The 17,861-nt window shown below is 34.8% G+C and overlaps 1 long non-coding RNA gene across 1 annotated transcript; it reads right to left on the reverse strand.

Annotated features, from left to right (window-relative positions):
* LOC147908343 (uncharacterized) lies at positions 1-4,114 on the reverse strand. The gene is made up of 2 exons (XR_015546458.1): positions 2,373-4,114; positions 1-2,278 (listed from the first exon to the last, which is right to left on the reverse strand). It is a non-coding gene; the product is annotated as an uncharacterized LOC147908343 (long non-coding RNA).
* Positions 4,115-17,861: the final 13,747 nt, after the last annotated feature.

The raw sequence follows: 17,861 nt of genomic DNA on the forward strand, positions 1-17,861 counted from the left end.
TTTGTGAAGAAAACTTGTCAATTTTATTATCATCATATATATTTAAAAGGTGTAATTATTTAACAATTGAAACATTACAAAGAAAAGGGCAAAAGTATGCTTGCGCGCTTGAGTCAATGGTGTCACGCCCAGACGTCTCGTGTTCAAGCTGCATCCGATACGGATCGCGTCTGGGTCATTCGTCACTCGCGTAAACAAAAATAATTTTCTTATAAACAATAAGAGCCTTAATAATGGAAGTCAAGCATAATGGATAAAAGGCACTGTTTATGCAACTAACAATTATTCTTAGCGGATGACCTTCCTTATGAATTTTTGGCAGTCCATAGGAACTCGGGAGTTCGCCGTCCGAAATATAATTTTTTATACATATTTAGGTCAATGTACCCCTTGTTTTTCCAATTTTTTAATAAATTGCTAATTTCCGTTGTAATTTTGTTAGTAGGATCTTTATTTACTAAAATGTATGTGTTCTGGTCATTAAGAATGTCTTAACTTAATTAATACCTTTAGGATTATGTTCAGATTCCCACCTGAATGCTACCCGGGTATCAACTAAATGTTCTACCAAAAAAATTCCGTCTATAACAGCATTCCAAGAATAGCATTTAGAATGTGTTACTTAATACTAATTACGATATTTTATTTTCTTTTATTGCGAAGTACTAATTTTTTTAATTTTAAAACAATATGTATTACAGATATCGATACAAATGTTGTACCAAACAAATTCTGTGCGTATACTCGAAAGTCTATGAACTTCACGTTTAAAAAACATTATAATTCTTTTTTATCTTAAAATAAACTTTATAAACTGTTCTTTTTCTTCTCTAATATCTTTATTACATCTAATATCTTTTTTCAATTTTTTGATACATATATTCAGGGATATAATGTTTCAATTTTTATTTGACAATTATGCGAGAACTCATATATTCGTGTATATTACAAATTAATCCCAGTTCACGCTCACAAAATGAATCTCTTACTGTGCTTTTTTAAATAAGTTTTTAAATAAGTTTCAAATTTTCTTCAGCCATAGGTACTTATGCCCTTTTTCTTGATTCCAGCCTTTCATAAAATTTATACAAATTGTAGTTGAAGAACTAACGCAGAAAAATAAATGAAAAAGCACTATAAAATTGAAAATTTGGGAAATAAGGAACCCACTCTTTGCCAAGAACGTGAACAGGAATCAAATGTTGAACTATTTTATACATTTTCACTCATTTACATATATTACAAATCAAAATTGTTCAACAAAACACAACTGTACATGCAATATTAATAATTAACAAGTGTGTTACATATCTTTTATAAACATTCTTGAATAATAAATCAATATTAATGTCCATATATATTACTACTCGATGAACCGCGGGAAGGTGATGGTTTCTTCCATCAGAAGGAAATGTAAAAAATTGTCTAATAAGTCACGTATGAATCTCACAACTATTTGACAATTTTTTACATTTCGGGAGATATAATATTACGAGATATAATATTACCCAATGTGCACCACAAGAAAAAACCCGTATGTTAATCAAAAAAAAATCAGAGAGAGCGCTCGAAAGCGCACAGAAAAAAAGGAATTACACAACATCAATCGACGCAACGCGTCTACGCGTGCTCGCATCTAGTGACTTTCCATTCGCGCCAAACTTAAAAACAAAGTTGTGTTGCCTTCTAACACTCCCCCACTCAACGACAACTCTCTATTGATTACCCAAGCCTCCTCGTTGTCTTAAATTAGTTAGTCTCACTCGCTCAAGGAGTTTGATTAAAATATTCGCAATCATTTTTTCAGTCGGGCAATATACGTACTTAGTAACGCCGGTATCGCTTAAGTTTTTTACGTAACTATATTTAGTACTAACTATAATACTGTTTTGTTCGCTTACTATATTTGTCCTTATTCATTAATTTAATAGCTCTGGTTATCTTTGAATATTACAGTAGGTTGTAATTGTTCTTCGTTAAAATCTCTTAGCAAATTTCTCAACCATACTGCTTCCTGATAAACTTCTGAAAGGACGACGTATTCTGCTTCCGTTGAGGACAGAACCACACACGACTGCTTTCTGCATGCTTACTGTTTTCTCCGTTAAACTTAAATAGATTGTTTAATACTATTGAATTTCCTCAACATCTTGCGCTCAATCCGAATAACCTTGTAGAATATTCTGTCCTTCCTTCAATTTCGTACTTAATGTTAATTTTAAGTCTTTAGTGCCTTCTAAATAACGAATTACCCTTTTTGCCTCTATCCAATCAACCTCTGTAGAACAATTCATTTTTCTACTTAATACAAGTATTGCTATATTAAGCGTCGCTATATCTATCTTATTAGTAGCTATTTATACCGCACTCACAAACGTGGCGCAACTTCGTCATCTGTTCGCAGCTAATTTTCTCTCGACTCAGTAAAATTCCCGTCTTTACGACATTCGTCTGTCTTTAAGGAAACACGGCAGAAAACATGTCCTTATGCCACTCCTGAGGGCCACGCAAGGTATCGGTTTCGGATAGTTGGACGCCAGGCATGAGTGAGCGTGCCACTCTTTATCGAAATTACTCGGGAGATTCTCTACGCGATTTTTTACAGAACTGCGATGGTTCTTGTAACCGGCAGCTCAGCCTCGGAAATGACAGAGGGAGCGATTCGCAGTCGAGGATAGAGGAGAAGCGAATGGGCGGCGGCAATAAATCACATAGTAATTAGTAACAATAGAAAGTAACAAATATATTTGAATGAAATTAATAAATAGTAATAAGGCTCTGTAAGTATAAAACAATGTAGTCAAAAGAAGTGTAAAGAGTCAGTAATGTAGCAAAGAACTTTAATTTAAATTAAATCATAAAATTCATATAACAATTATAATACAATTGACAAAAACAAACGTTTTGATTCCGATCGAGTCATTTTCAACGTGACGTAATATTTAAACATCGTTATAAATCAAAAATATAGGGGAGACCGGGATCAGTTGAATATAGGGATAAATAGAATAATCGAGGCTACATTAAAAACAAAACATGCGAGACACGCGTAAACATGTCTGAGCATGCAGCAGCGATTGCCGTTAAAGTCTGCTGTAACATCTTGTTGTAAACATATCTATGATAGAAGTTTTGCCACAATTTAAAAAAATCGTACACCTAAGTAAATATTTTTATTCTTAAAATTTTTGTTTTACAATCGTATATGATTGTTTGAAATATTTGATTTCTACTTAAATAGTAAGTGTAGTTCTTACTTAGTAAAATCCAACAGATTTTTTTTGTTTATGTGTCTTTGTTGTCGTATATTGTTAATGTTTTTAAAAAATGAACGGATGGGAAGAGTAGAAACTATCTATAGCTAACTATAGCATGAAACTGTATGAATCATTTAGTGACTCTTATAGTACTTACTCAAAATTTTATTCCTTTAAAATGATTTTCCTCAGTGGTAAATGTCATAAATTTAGTTCCCTCATGTCCAAAACCTAGGCTTATTCGACATGTTTTTGCACGAAATGAACAAATTTTGCAAAAAGAAGTATTGTTTTGTCCTGCGAAGCAAATGTTTGTGTTTAAAATATATTTTTATAAAAGTTTTATTAATATGTAACCAAAGATGTAGCTTAAAATACATTAATCTTTATTTTAATAATCTTAGTCGAATTACCCCGGTCCCGGGGCTAGTTGAATCAGACGGAATGCATTAGAAAAATGCATTTTTTTCATATTTATCAGTTTCCCCTTATTATTAAAATATTATTAGGTAGTCAAATATATGTAATAACTGGTATAGAATTCATTTTTTTGATAAGTCTCTTAATTTTGTCTGTAAAAATTCGAAACTAAAAAATGAGTCTATTAGCCCCGGTCTCCCCTACGTGGTATTACAAAACTTATTATAATTTTTAATCCCGTATTCTTCATTTCGTGTAGTACGCTGCAAGTCATTTTTATCGAAAATCAAAGTAGTCAATATTCTGGAGTGAAACAATATTCTGGAAAAATAAGTTTTTAGATATCAAGTTGATTATTGAAGAACGGAATCTTATTTTCGATGTATACCATAAAGCAACCTTCTGATAGATTCCTTAATTTCTCTCACACCATCCGCTTTGTCATAAAAGAGATGTAATTTATGAAATTGTGAATAAGATTTTGTGTCATCCGAAGTTCCAACAAAACAATTTGATTGATGCTATTAATATTGTTTTACAGAATGATATCCTCTATATGATCCATTTATATAAATTTTATGATTTAATTTAAATTAAAGTTCTTTGCTACATTATTGGCTCTTTGCTCTTCTTTTGACTACATTGTTTAATATTTGAGTACTCTCCAACTCTTATTCGTACTCGTTGACAAGGTCACGACAACAATATGCGACCGAAATGCGCTACGTCAGCCTCGCACATGCTCCAATACGCTCTATGCGGTGTTAATCACGCTAGCTCTCGATAGCACGAGCTCACGCCACGCAGGAACATTTTTCGCAAATTACACGAACATTAGCTCGACGGTCTGATAGCCGAGATAGGAGACGGTTACGGTATCCTCGCAAACACGGCGCGATCTTATGTTCGTCCGCGGGGCTTCGAACCAGTTTAAAATGTCGGAATTAAGAACTCGCACGATATGAAATTCCGATACGATCAATCGATACGCGATACAACTTATGAAATGACTAGGCTGACGTGGCTTAGGCGGACGCGGAAAGTAACTCTCCCGAAAATACGGGAGTATGAGTCGTCGTGGGAAGCGACACGTTCAAACACAAATACTGCGGAAAATTAGGTGCATGACAATTCCGCGTACCTCTCGCACACAAAATCCGACAACGACACGATATGCGCCTCCCGAACACGGAAATTGGTGACCTTACAAGTGTGTGATATTCGTCTTACCCCGATAGTCCTCCAGTCAGGCCTTAGGCTCGCTATCCGGCTTTTCTCGGTCCTGTGTCCTTTCTCCGTGTCACTCGCTCACTCGCCACAGCACAAGTATTGGGCACTAATCCTGCCAGGGGCACGCAGTAATCGCTATCATCACAAAAGGGCCTTATCGCGCCTAATTGATGCGGGATCTTGCAGACTCCGCGAATCGCGCGAGCCTTGTCATTCATGCATCTCGTGCGGAATTCGACTGGGTCACAGAGTTTCCTTCGGCTGTCTCGGAGACCTTCCCGGATCCTGATTTTGCGAGAGACTCACATCTCGGTGTCGGCCCATACTAGGCAAGCTCCGTTATGAGGTCTCTCGCCGACATTTGGACGTAGAGTGGTCATCCGCGGCTGCTGTCCTCGCGGTCCCGCCACCATGCGTCTGTAATATGTGGCAATAAAACATATTTCAGACTAAAGCAAAAATATTGAAATGCAGAACGATATCACCTGCGTGCTACCCATCTTGCAGGATGCTGAGGCGCCCCGGCCAATCCATCTTCCATTTCTCCTCTTCCGACTCTCGGTTCGGGCCGTTTTTTCTATGATTCGATGAGACGACGCAAAATTCATAAGATCAAGGAGGTCGCCAATTATCCTGCAAAACTCGCGGTACGATAACGCACGAAAGAATGACAAATCGACGCTGAAAATCTGCAGAACGCACAATTAAAACAAAACAAACGCGAAATCGATGAAATAACGCCACAAGAATGCGCAGATACATGCGTCTTCTAAAAAGTGGAAGGACGCCAGAGAATTGCGCTGTTCGGTCGGATCTTCTGACTCTTGTGACGGACGGAAAACGTCACGTCACAATACATATACCTATAAGAGCTTCGATTAAACTTTGGTATTGCTTCTTTTCTGTTTTTTCTGATTCATTCTTCCTTTTTCTGTAACCTGTATTGATTGGAATTTTTGATTCTTTTGCATCTACTATTCTATAAACCTTCAATAATTTTTCAATGTAAGCGGTTTGCTCAATATTATAATACTGAAAGCCATCCTCATTTTTTATAACTCTAATGCCTAAATAATAATTCTAAGATCTGTTAACTCAAAATAATTACTTAATTTGTTAAACATTCCAGTTATATGTTTTACATTGCTACTCGCTATTATTATATCGTCTACATAAATTATTATATAAACTTTATCCGTATCAATCTCTTGTGTATATAGACACAAATCAATCTGACTTTACTTATACTGCTCTTTAATTAAAATGCTATTTAATTTGTTATTCCACATCCTGACCGCTTGTTTTAAGCCATAAATATTTTTATCCAATTTACACACCATATTTTTGTTATTATCCTTTACTTCTAAACCTATGGTTGCGTCATAAATTGTTTCCTCCAGGATTCCATTTAGGTACGCATTCTTTACATCAAAATGCCTTACTATTAGTTTTTGTTTTCCTGTTACTGCTAACATCGTCCTAAATGTAGTCTGTCTTGCCACTGGCACTGGTGCAAATATCTCCTGACAGTCCACGCCATACTCCTGAGTGTAGCCCTGCACAACCAGTCTTGCTTTGTATCTAATTACTGTTCTTAAGCATTCGTTTTAGCCTTATAGATCCATCTGCAACCTACAACATTTTTATCTGTCGGGTTACCAATGTCCACCAATGTCCGGCCTTCATAAGTGCATCATATTCTTCTTTCATGCTCTTGATCCATTCTGTACTATTGAGTAAAGATATATTACATGACATGCCAAATTTATCCGATGAAACTCCTTTATTAGTCCTCTGTAATCTTCTCGGTTGATGATCTTGACTGTTGCTTTCTTCCTGAATTAATATCTTTTCTTTTTCTTAATATTTACGTTCTTCGTCTTCTAATACTTGCTCCTTTGTCTTTTCTTCATTTTTCTGTATCTCTTATTTTGTTGTCTTCATATTGATAATTACTTTGTTTGAGTTGTCTTCTTCATCCAGAAAATTTAAATCTCGACTTATTGTAACTTTATCCGTGCTTGTATCTAATAGCCGGTATCCTTTTGCATTTTCCGCATAACCAACGAATACAAATTCTTTTGCTTTCTCGTCAAGCTTTTTTCTTAACTCTTTGGGATATGGGGATGCGTATGCTTTAGAACCAAACGTATATATTGCAACGATGATTCCTTCCCATACCACCTTTCAAATGGAATTATGCCTGTGGTTCTTGTAAGTCTATTTTGTAGATAATTTGCAATGCATACCGCTTCTCCCCAATACGTGTTTGGCAATCCTGCATCGATCAGCATACACCTCGTCATTTCGAGAAGATATCTGTTCTTTCTCTCCGCTGTACCATTTTGTTTGGGTGCATATCCAACGGTGAATTGCATTTCGATTCCTTTCTTTCAAAGAAAATCTTTAGCGAAAAGAAGAATTTCGGAAATGATACATATAAAAAGACAAACAAGTGGTATCAATAAGCAAAGTGACACGGAAGGTTTGCCTGAGGTTTATTTTCCTCTTCTAAAGAAGGATGTCTCTTTCCGTTAATAAACAATTCTAGAACTTTCTAAAAATTTTTTACTCAGATATATAAATAGTGGTAAAATATATGATAGGACAAATAACAACACATAATGTCACGACAAAATTCTAACTGTGTAAAAGAAATACTCGAGATTCATCGTTTGGTTTTTTTGCTGTAAAACAGGTAATGATTCTATTTCTTTATATTCCGACTAGAAGATTTTAATATATACAATTTTATTTAGAATCTGGAAATTCTTGTTCTACACTTTTCTTGATGTGACAATTGACGGTATAGCATTGCTGTATGAAGCATCTTCACATATAAAAGAACATGTTTATTTAATTACAACTCTCGACTGTTGAATTTAATGTCAACTAGATGTGGCTCTGCGTTTTAAGAATATTATTGAATTACTGAAGATGGTCAGATTGTGGCCGAAACGTTTAATGTTTTAATTAATGTAATAATAATTAAATATCACAAACTATAACTTGTGCTGTGGTTTTTATGCTCTTATTTTTTATATGTGTTAATATTAGAACCACGTTAGTTTCAAGATATCTTTTGAACTTGCACTTTTAAACTTTTTATATACTCTCTACCTTGATCGAATCTAATAACTTTAGCTACTTTCTTAAATTTAGTTTTCATATTCCTTACGTAGTCTTAAATCTTCTCCGTTATTTCTGATTTATATTCAAAAGGTATATAACCGTATACTTGCTATAGTTGTCGATTAGCATCAATACGTTATTTCCGGAAGTCTTTATTTGCATCAGATCGCAGACATTCATGTCTAGGTCTCTAGGTTTAGTGTCTTACTAGTGGATGACATTTTTGGAAATGGCTGCCTAATCATCTTGCCTTTTATACATGTTTCACAAGCACTTCTAATGCCGCAATCCGTTATCTTCAAGTCTGATGCTAGATTCTTCACTTCCATGTGCTTTATCACTTTTGAGTCTCTATGGCCGAGTTTTTTGTGGCATATGTGTTGACAATCTTTCTGGTGCCTGTTTCCTGCCACCAAAACTTTATGATCGGGTCGCAACTTATACAAATTTCCTCTTGCATCTGCAGTAGCTTTATCCTTCATAATGTTGCACTCCTTTTCCGTAAACTTAATTTAAAGAGCTTTTTCTGCTTTTTTTTACAGACAGTAGATTTTCTTTCAATGTAGGAACAGTATGTCTTTAATTAAAACTACGAGTATGTTTTGTTTACCTTTATTATCTTTACATATGAGATAACCAAAAGTCTCCAACTCCTTGTACATGTGCGTTATCTCCATTCGCCAGCATTATATTCTCGTTCTTACATACATTGAGTATTTCGAAGAAATCCTTGTCTCTTGTCATATGACTTGTAGCTCCTGAGTCGATATGCCACGTTCGTTCACTGCTGTTGCCGCTACGAGCACTGAAGCAAATCTGTGTATCCTTATCTTCACTGACTGCTTGATTCACCTTCTTCTTGTCTTTCGTTTCTTATGTATTTCTTACATTCTTTCTTCAACTGACCTGATTTTTGATAGAAAAAACATGTAATATCTTTCACGTCATGTTTTTGCATTTTAGACTTTACAAATTTCTTAGCCTGTACTTTGAGCGCTTTATCTTTTCGTTCATCTTTATATTCTTTCGTACTTATCCGTCTTCTAGTCTCATCTAACAATTTGCTCTTTACTAGTTCTATAGTTAATTCGTCTTCCTTTCGCGTTTCTAATGCGGTTATCAATGTATTGTACGACTCCAGCAAGCTACATAAAATCAATGCTACTATCATTTTATCCTTTAATGCTTCTCTTAACGCAGTTAATGGATCCACGAAATTTAACATAGCGTTTAAGTGACTCTCCATATCACCGTTCTTCTGATAGTTTCATATATTGCAGCCTCAACTACAACTAGCATTTAATCATGTAGTAATCCGAATTGCGTTAAAATTTCGAAATATCGACCCAATTCAAATAATGTAAAAAACGCTTATTTCGCGATTGTGATAAGCATTTTAGTAGAACAGTTGCGACAACCACGCATCAATTCCATACGGTGTCGCATAATTGTAAGAGATTGCCAAATGTGATCGGTCAGCACCGACTGCATTTGATAATGGAACTTAATTAGGCCAAACCCTAATTAAGCTGACCAGTTCAGCATCTTAGAACAAGATATATATACCCGCTTCTTAGACTGAGAAAGGGAGAAGTCAAGTAAGCGCGGATACTATACGTCGCGTAGTCGTAATCAAAAAGTACCATTCTGTAAGTGGGAACGATAACACTCGGTAACGTGACATCCGAGCCGCGATAAAAGTCGTTCACCGTACGATACATTAATCAACAAACAAATTGTGTATTATTAGTGAGTAAACATTTTTTAAGAAATTTTCTGAGATTCTTCTAACCTCACCTCTCTGAGTCCTCGTTATTATCCCGTTTTTAATTCAAAAAAATTACATAGTTATGATAAATTTAGCACAGCATTGCCCCAATAATGCATTTAGAGTGAATCCCTAGGAAATTGCAATAAAATTGAATTAAAAAAAATTTTTTTTATATTCAAAAAAATTAAATTATAACGATAAATCTATTACTGCATTGCACCAATAATGCATTTAGAGTGAATCCCTAGGAAATTGCAATAAAATTGAATTTTAAAAAATTTTTTTTATATTCAAAAAAATTAAATTTTAATGATAAATCTAACACTGCATTGCACCAATAATGCATTTGGAGTGAATCTCCAGAAAATTTTGAGCCATTGCACGTCCGATTGCTTTGATGTATCCATACCAATCGTGTGTCACAAGTTTTCCCGTGTTAACAGTAACTCTATCTTGCACTTCCAGACTTGGAAGTTATCGTATTATTAAACTTCGCGATATTAAACCGTATGTTAGCCATTATTTCTCTTTATGTCACATAACCTGGGCCCATAACCTATTAAATTTTTATTGATAGAAAAACGGCCGATACAACCATCTTCTCAATCTTACCAACACGAAAAACAATAGTCGACTTAATTATTACAGCCTTTATAAAAAATGCAAGAAAGGTACGAGATATAATATTACGCAATGTGTACCACAAGAAAAAAAAACGTCCGTGTGCTAATTTAAAAAAAATCAGAGAGCGCTCGAAAGCGCAGAGAAAAAAAGGAACCACACAACATCAACCGACGTCACGCTTGCGCTCGCATATAGTGACTTTCCATTCGCTTAAAAACAAGGTTGTTGTTGTCTTCTAACAATATAGAATCTCAGAGAGGTGACATCTCTTTACAGAAAAACTTCAGTGAATATGTATTAGGATATTTTAAAAGATTAGTCTAGACAACGTTGTTTCGCGTCATTTACTCTCAGTTCAGTTCTCGAATGCAATCCTCACGCGATACAGCACTCACGTTTCGACACAGAATGTGTTCTACGCGAAAATTTATTCAATTAATATTATATGTGGCTTCTCAATAAAAATACGTAAGTTCTCCAATTAATATTTTTCATTAATACAAATTACATCATCCTCTAACTTAATGCCACGTCTTATAATGTTGTTTGAGATCGGTAATTCGAAAGAAAAGCAAGAATTCTTTCAGTCGACCGACAGTAATTGTCATTGAACGCACGCATAAAGTGAGCTCGTGATTTCATCTCGAGCATGATCTTAATCCTCGTTAAAAATCAGCGATTTGGCGTTCTTTGTTCTTTTGAAACAATTTGGTACACGCAAACAGGCACCGGTAACGGACACTCGAAAGTTCTAGAACAATTCAATTCGCGCACGCGAGCGCCGCGCTCCGACGAATACGTCACGCGCTGTCACCAATCCCACGTACGGATTTTCTGTCGCGCATGACTGTTACGTTGAACGTCGTTAGAAAAAAATCCAAAGCGCCAATCAATTTTGTACACCTAATGCCACGTAATAATTACGATTGTGGCAAAATTTTATTGGATTTTTCCCAAGAAGAAAGCCCAGGCCGAAAGCAATAAATGCTTCGATCTCGCCGTCCTCCTTCTTAGAGTCAAAAAAGTTCTCAGAGTTCTTAGAGTCATAGTCTCGCTACTATATCGCTTCGTAAAACCGTCGTGCTAACCGTTTAGTGAAAACCGCTATAAAACGAATCTTTTCGAGAATTGCCGAAAAAAATCGCCGAGATTTTCCATCACCGCGATTCCAACTACAATTTGGAAAAGGTGACCGCATTTAATATTCTGTTAATCTAATATTTAATTAATTATATTTTCTGAATTTGTAACTGTGCATATTAAAGAAAATTCTTTTGTTAAATTACAAAGAAACGGAATTCTCTTTACTGTCGCGTATCATATCAACCTTGTACCGTTCTCTCACTCGAATCTTTCCGCGCGGTGCATTCCCGCACATTTTCTGGTCCTTCGAGCCGGATCTGAGTCGCAAGAAATATTGTTAGACAAACGCCGCATCACTTTAAAAATTTCACGTCAGCGCTCTCGCTCTGATTCGCTCTCGCACAAATGTAGCAAAAATGTCATTTGATTGATATATTAGTCATGTTTAGTTCAAATTGGAATAAAGATTGTAAGAGTTATACCGACATTGTAAATAGAGAATTATGTAAAAGGTATTCAGTTACTGGGGATTTGAATCTGTGTCTCTCCTGTGGCAGATATGTAAGAGATACTAGAAGATTTGTAATAGTGATCGGCAACTCGAGGAAAGATGAAATAGTGGAGACCACCGATGTGTGAAAGTCGGATTCGTCGACTGAATGGGCAGATTGCTTCGAGTGATATTATAATCGATAGATTTAAATTCAGCAAAGTCACCGAGGACGAATATATAGGTTCTGTATAATTAACTATAATATAATCGGACAATGTTCGGTTAGATATTGTTGTCGAATTGAAGATCCATGTTGTCTAGAGCTCTGACTTCCCTCCTGAACTGAGGTCCATGTAACGTGCCGTCCAGATTCTGTATAGTTTCTTCCAATGGGAGTATTATTATCGAGTAGTTGCATCTGTCCTTGTTTATCTAATTTCACTAATACGTATTTGCGTTCCATCGTTGCTTTCTATTGGCAAAATCATAAATTGAGTTTGCGTGGCTGCCTTTGTTTCGTTCAATTTTTTCACATTTTCAATTGGAGAATTCCCAACTTTATCTTGTTTTTCCTGAGCAATCAGAACAAACTAAAGATCTGTTTTTGTCTTCTTCTCTGATTCTAACGAGACTAATGTAGCGATATCAATCATATTTACATGACATTTACGTTCGACGTAGTGAGAGTAGTGGTCAACAGATTTTTCTGCGCTTTATTCGAAGCTTGAGATTCTTTGACGAAAGATTTGAAAATTGTATATTTTAACTGAGCCGTTTGTTTTAACTAAGCGATCGTCTTGACGATCGACGAATTTACTTAATTTTTTGGTGATAGCGACAACCGACTGGCGACTACTTTGTTTGAGTGCTTTGCACTGTTGACACAATCGGTTCTTGCCGACTTTTCTGGATGACGATCTTCTGAATTTGAACCTGCGGCTGCCAGTTCGAGGAATGATGACGTTTTGTACGATTAATGACATGAGGGCTTTGCCCTTTGGCTGCACTTACAGCATTGTTATCGTTTGATGCGTATCGCTCGGCGAAACAACGCCTTGAATTATGTGTACCTACAATGTTGGTATAAAAAGTGCCCAGTGAGAAATGATTAATTGAATTGGTATTAAATTGACATGGATACGAAGTCAATTTAATATCAATTACATATTTAATTGTCGGTTATTTCTCGCTGAATTAGAATCTTCGTTCTAATTTAAATTATAACGAATATGAAATTCAAACGAGTGTTGACATTCGTACATTACGAAATGTGGCTTTCAGTTAGAAGATAATGGAATGTTATATCAATGAAAAATATTAATTTTTAAACTAGATATTTTTTCTAAGAAGCCGCATGTAATTTTTGAAGAAATTTTTGGGAAGGATACGTTCTGTGTCAAAACGTGAGTTGGATTGCATGAGGTTGCATTAGAGGACTGAACTGAGACTGAATGGCGTGAAACAGCGTCGTAAAAAAAAAATCTTGAAATTCCTGAATACATATTCCCCATGTTTGTTTATAAAGAATTATCATGTTATGCGATTCCATAATAGTCTAAAATTTAATTAATATTTATACACATCAAGATTGCGTTTCAATATTCATTGCCAGTATTAACATACTATTGAAAATTTATAATACACGTAATGTGTACTATAGATTTGAAGTACTTACAATGAAGTACTTACATCGGAATGCAATCCAAACACATATTGTACATTAACAGATATATACATATTGTTTAGCAGAGAATAAGAGACCAATGTGAAATATCTTAACCATCCATTCCATGAAAACTCATGTTGAAAAGCTTACAATCAAAGAAAAGTAAATCAAACAAAACAAAAACTAAAAAGGAAAAAGAGGTACCCAAGAAATAAGTACATACTGTTAAAAAAAGCAATATTAACCGCCAAGCAACAAAAGTTGTAAACCTCTCTGAAGTTAAAATAATTTTTTTAACTCTATGCTGTAAAATAACAATTTAGAAATTAATAAAAAAATAAAATCAATTAATTTGACTATTAAAAGTTTTAATTACAAATCCGACCAAACAAATGCAAAAAACATATACTTGTATTATATTTTCTCTTGCGTTTGTTTTATTTCAAGTTCTCGGACATAAGAGTTAAATATCGAGCATCAACTATCATGATTCGAGTCGTTTCTCCTCTCGCCCTCAGAATTGATTTGAACATGCATAGAGATTGAACGTTACTCGGATGAAGTTTCTTGATTTTTACGTCTGTCAGCATGGAAAAACTCTTTCGGCATCAGCATTAGAATTTGGAAGAGATCGAATCGCATTAACTAATTTAAAACGGGATATCTAAATTTTCTATCTCCTTTTTTAGTTGCCATTATTGTTTTCCATGCTTAATCAAAATGTGAATTAATATTATCGCTTCCTGCTCTGATATGAAATCCTTTTTTAGACATTGCCATTCTTCTTTTAATATCTTCTCATCAAATTCGCCGAATCATTGGGCAACAAAAGGAACATCCTAAATGGAGTTGTCCGAACAACTCCATTCAGGATGTTCCTTTTGTTCGGACTCTTTTTTTCGTCTTCTTGCTGCAGAGCAAATTTTGGTTTAAAGATCCTCAATTTACTAAGAAATTCGTTCTTGACAAAAAGTTTGTTATGAATTTCTTTCGCAGCGATGTCATAGAATGCCAAACAATTGTCGTAAACTGATTTGACAATCTCACCCTGACCTTCTTGATTCAATCGATCAAGAAGATCTTGGCAAGCTTCTCCAACCATAACTTGATCAGGAGGTTACACGTAAACAAAGGATTAATTATATCCATCGAAATGAAATTTAATAATGGTGCTTTTACAACATTTTTAAGAACGATTTTCAAAAGATTTTTCGCAGCTGACTGAAGTAAATGAACTTTTGTTTCTTCAGTTTGAAAAGACGAATTAAACTTGTTAAATACATCCAGAATATACTTAAGAAACAAAATGTACGCTTGTATTTCTGAATTTTGTATCAGATTGCATAGTAAAGTAGACTTTGATTTCTCGCTCAATTGCTCTTCTTACAAAAATTTTAACAACACATCTCAATTTTCGTTCAGTCTAGCCATGTATGCATGACGTAAAAGCCATCACGTTACAGTTTTAAAATTTTCTTACAAGTCTCATCAAACTAAATGATTTTTGGAATTGGTCAAAAATACACGCGCGCTTGGGATTGCTAGAGATAAATGATGCCACTTTTCGCAAAAGCTCTTCGCATGTCTCAGGAATTGCGCGGCAAGCTGCATTTGTTACTAATGCAGATGCGTGACAAGGACATAGCATCGTTATTAAATTTTTGCAATGTTTTTATAATTAAATTTAAATAATTCATATTTTCCTGTCATAACAGAGACGTTATTATAGAAAAGAGCGAGAATGTTTGAAAACGGAATTTGTTTTTTCCACGTTTCGGCTTTAAAAGTTGTAAATAAATTTTCGGCACTACAATCACTCCCGTCCAAATGAATTAATTCTAATAATTCCGTTTGAACATTTAAAGACTGAGGATCGGCGTACCGAAGAAGAAACGTCATCCATTTATCAATAGTTAAATCAGATGTTTCGTCAACAAAAATAAAAAATTTATTATTATGCAATTTTTCGTCCAACCGCTCCTGTTCGCGAACACATAAAATATTCTTTATAACTTTCGGTGTCTTATTCCCGAGGAGGTAACCACTTAATGAAGTCATGAGATAGGATTCTCGAAATCATTAGGAAATCTTTACGAAATTCCTATGTAATTGTTTTACAATCAGCTGTAATCATGAAGACAAATGAAATCATGCATAATCATCAGAAATCATAATGAAATGATATGTAATCAACAGAAATCATTGTAATTTTCTGAGTAATCATTGGAAATCATCATAAATCTGTGATGAAATCATGTGTGATCACCATGAAGTCTGATGAAATCAGTCTAAATAATTATTCTAAGCAGAACGTAAATAATATGCAGCGATGTTTTATACACAGGCGATATATATTCGGTTGCGCTTTTTATATATACATATAGAACTCTAGGGATGCGTTCCAAATTTATACATCAAATGCATAGAATAATCCTAAAACGCAATAGATGTAATAGGCTTTGAACCATAAAATATTAGTCAATCACAGTCGAACGTAATGAGAATAATGAATCATGATTGATTGATTTCTTATAGTTTTAGGCTTATTAGGGTGCGTTTACTTTTTATGTTCATGCGCTGTAAACTTCATTCTATCTTTATTACTTGCTACTTACGGAAAAAGGATAAAATGAAACTTACGCGTGAGCGTAAAAAGTAAACGTACCCCTATTGTATTATGAAACTGATCGAGACTTATACACACAAGCGCGACTATGTACATACATATGACTCAGCGCTTAAGTCTGCCGCAGACAAAATTTCTGTAACAATAATCTTAAAACGTGAACTTAAGCTGATGAGCCAATCAGGATATTGCTTTAGATCTACGTACTCTAATGGAAATAGAAATAGCAATAAACTTATCTATAAGACGAGTTTCAATCGATAGAAATTTTATTACTTTATTAGGAGGTTACGAATAAGGCGATTTATCGTTATTTTCATTTCCGTTAGATTAGGTAAACCTAAAGCAATATCCTGATTGGCTCATCGAACTAAGTTTACGTCTTACGGTCATTGTTGCGAAATTTTGTGTGCGACAGTCCTTACGCACAATACGCAGTAACCTCAACTGCAGTGATGCCATTTCAGAGACGCTTTAGTCCACAAACACAATAAAGTACAATAGTAAACCTTAAGCCTTAAGAAATTGATCAATCACAGTCGAATGAAAAAAACAATAGACAATGATTGGTCAATTCCTTATGGCTTACTTAAAGCTTACTACTCTATTATGCGTTTACGAGGTTACTGCATAAACATGATATATAATAAATAGACCGAACATTGCCATATGCAAAACAAGGATATAATTAATAAATAATTAAATAATGATGCTGCGTGCGAGGAAACAGTTAAATTTTTTGTTCTCTTTCTAATAGTGGAATGGTAGGAACGTTAGAGAGAGAATGAAAAATTCAATTGTATTCCCTCCTTCTCGCATGTGCCAGTCATGTCTCACGTCGCTCGGAGTGCGTTCCGTTTCACACATGATGCGCATATGTATCATTTTATCCCTATTGTTCACTAAATATTAAAGAAGGATAAATGAAATCACGTGTAATCATATGAAATCACTTGTAATCGGATGAAATCATATGAAATCAAATGAAATCATGTAATCAGTGGGACAACATTTCAGCTAGTGGTTACCCCCTCGCTTATTCCGATTCATCGTCATACTTTTCAAAACTTCCGAATCTTCTCCGAGGTCTTGAAAGAAATTTAAGATTGACTCTGCCGTTTCAAATGAAATGTTTTTTTTTGGCAATTAATGTTGCAAATTTTATTTTCGTGATTTTTTCCGATCTTCAAAAGGCACAGGTTCTTCGTCATGCATGCGTATTCAAATCTACGCTGAAGTCCCTTTTCTAACATTTCGAAACATGTTTCTTGCTGTCAGAATGCCGCATAAACTTGTCGAAACCACATCAAAATTTTAGATTGCAGAAGGAGCAAAAACAATTGAAAGGATCATTCGGGATTGTTTGCATATCATGGTTTGAATTGTTTATTTTCAAGCCATGAGTGGCAAAATTTTCTTTCACGAGATTTCTTTTCAATGATATTTACTTCATCAGAGCAATTATTTACCATATTAGTTCGATGAGCTTTTGATTAAGCATGTTTAAAAACTCGTGATGAGCAAAAAAACATTTTATTACAAGGAATACAAAAATATGA

Source organism: Acromyrmex echinatior, chromosome 10 (assembly GCF_024713525.1).
Source record: "Acromyrmex echinatior isolate Ae372 chromosome 10, ASM2471352v2, whole genome shotgun sequence".
Taxonomy (NCBI): domain Eukaryota; kingdom Metazoa; phylum Arthropoda; class Insecta; order Hymenoptera; family Formicidae; genus Acromyrmex; species Acromyrmex echinatior.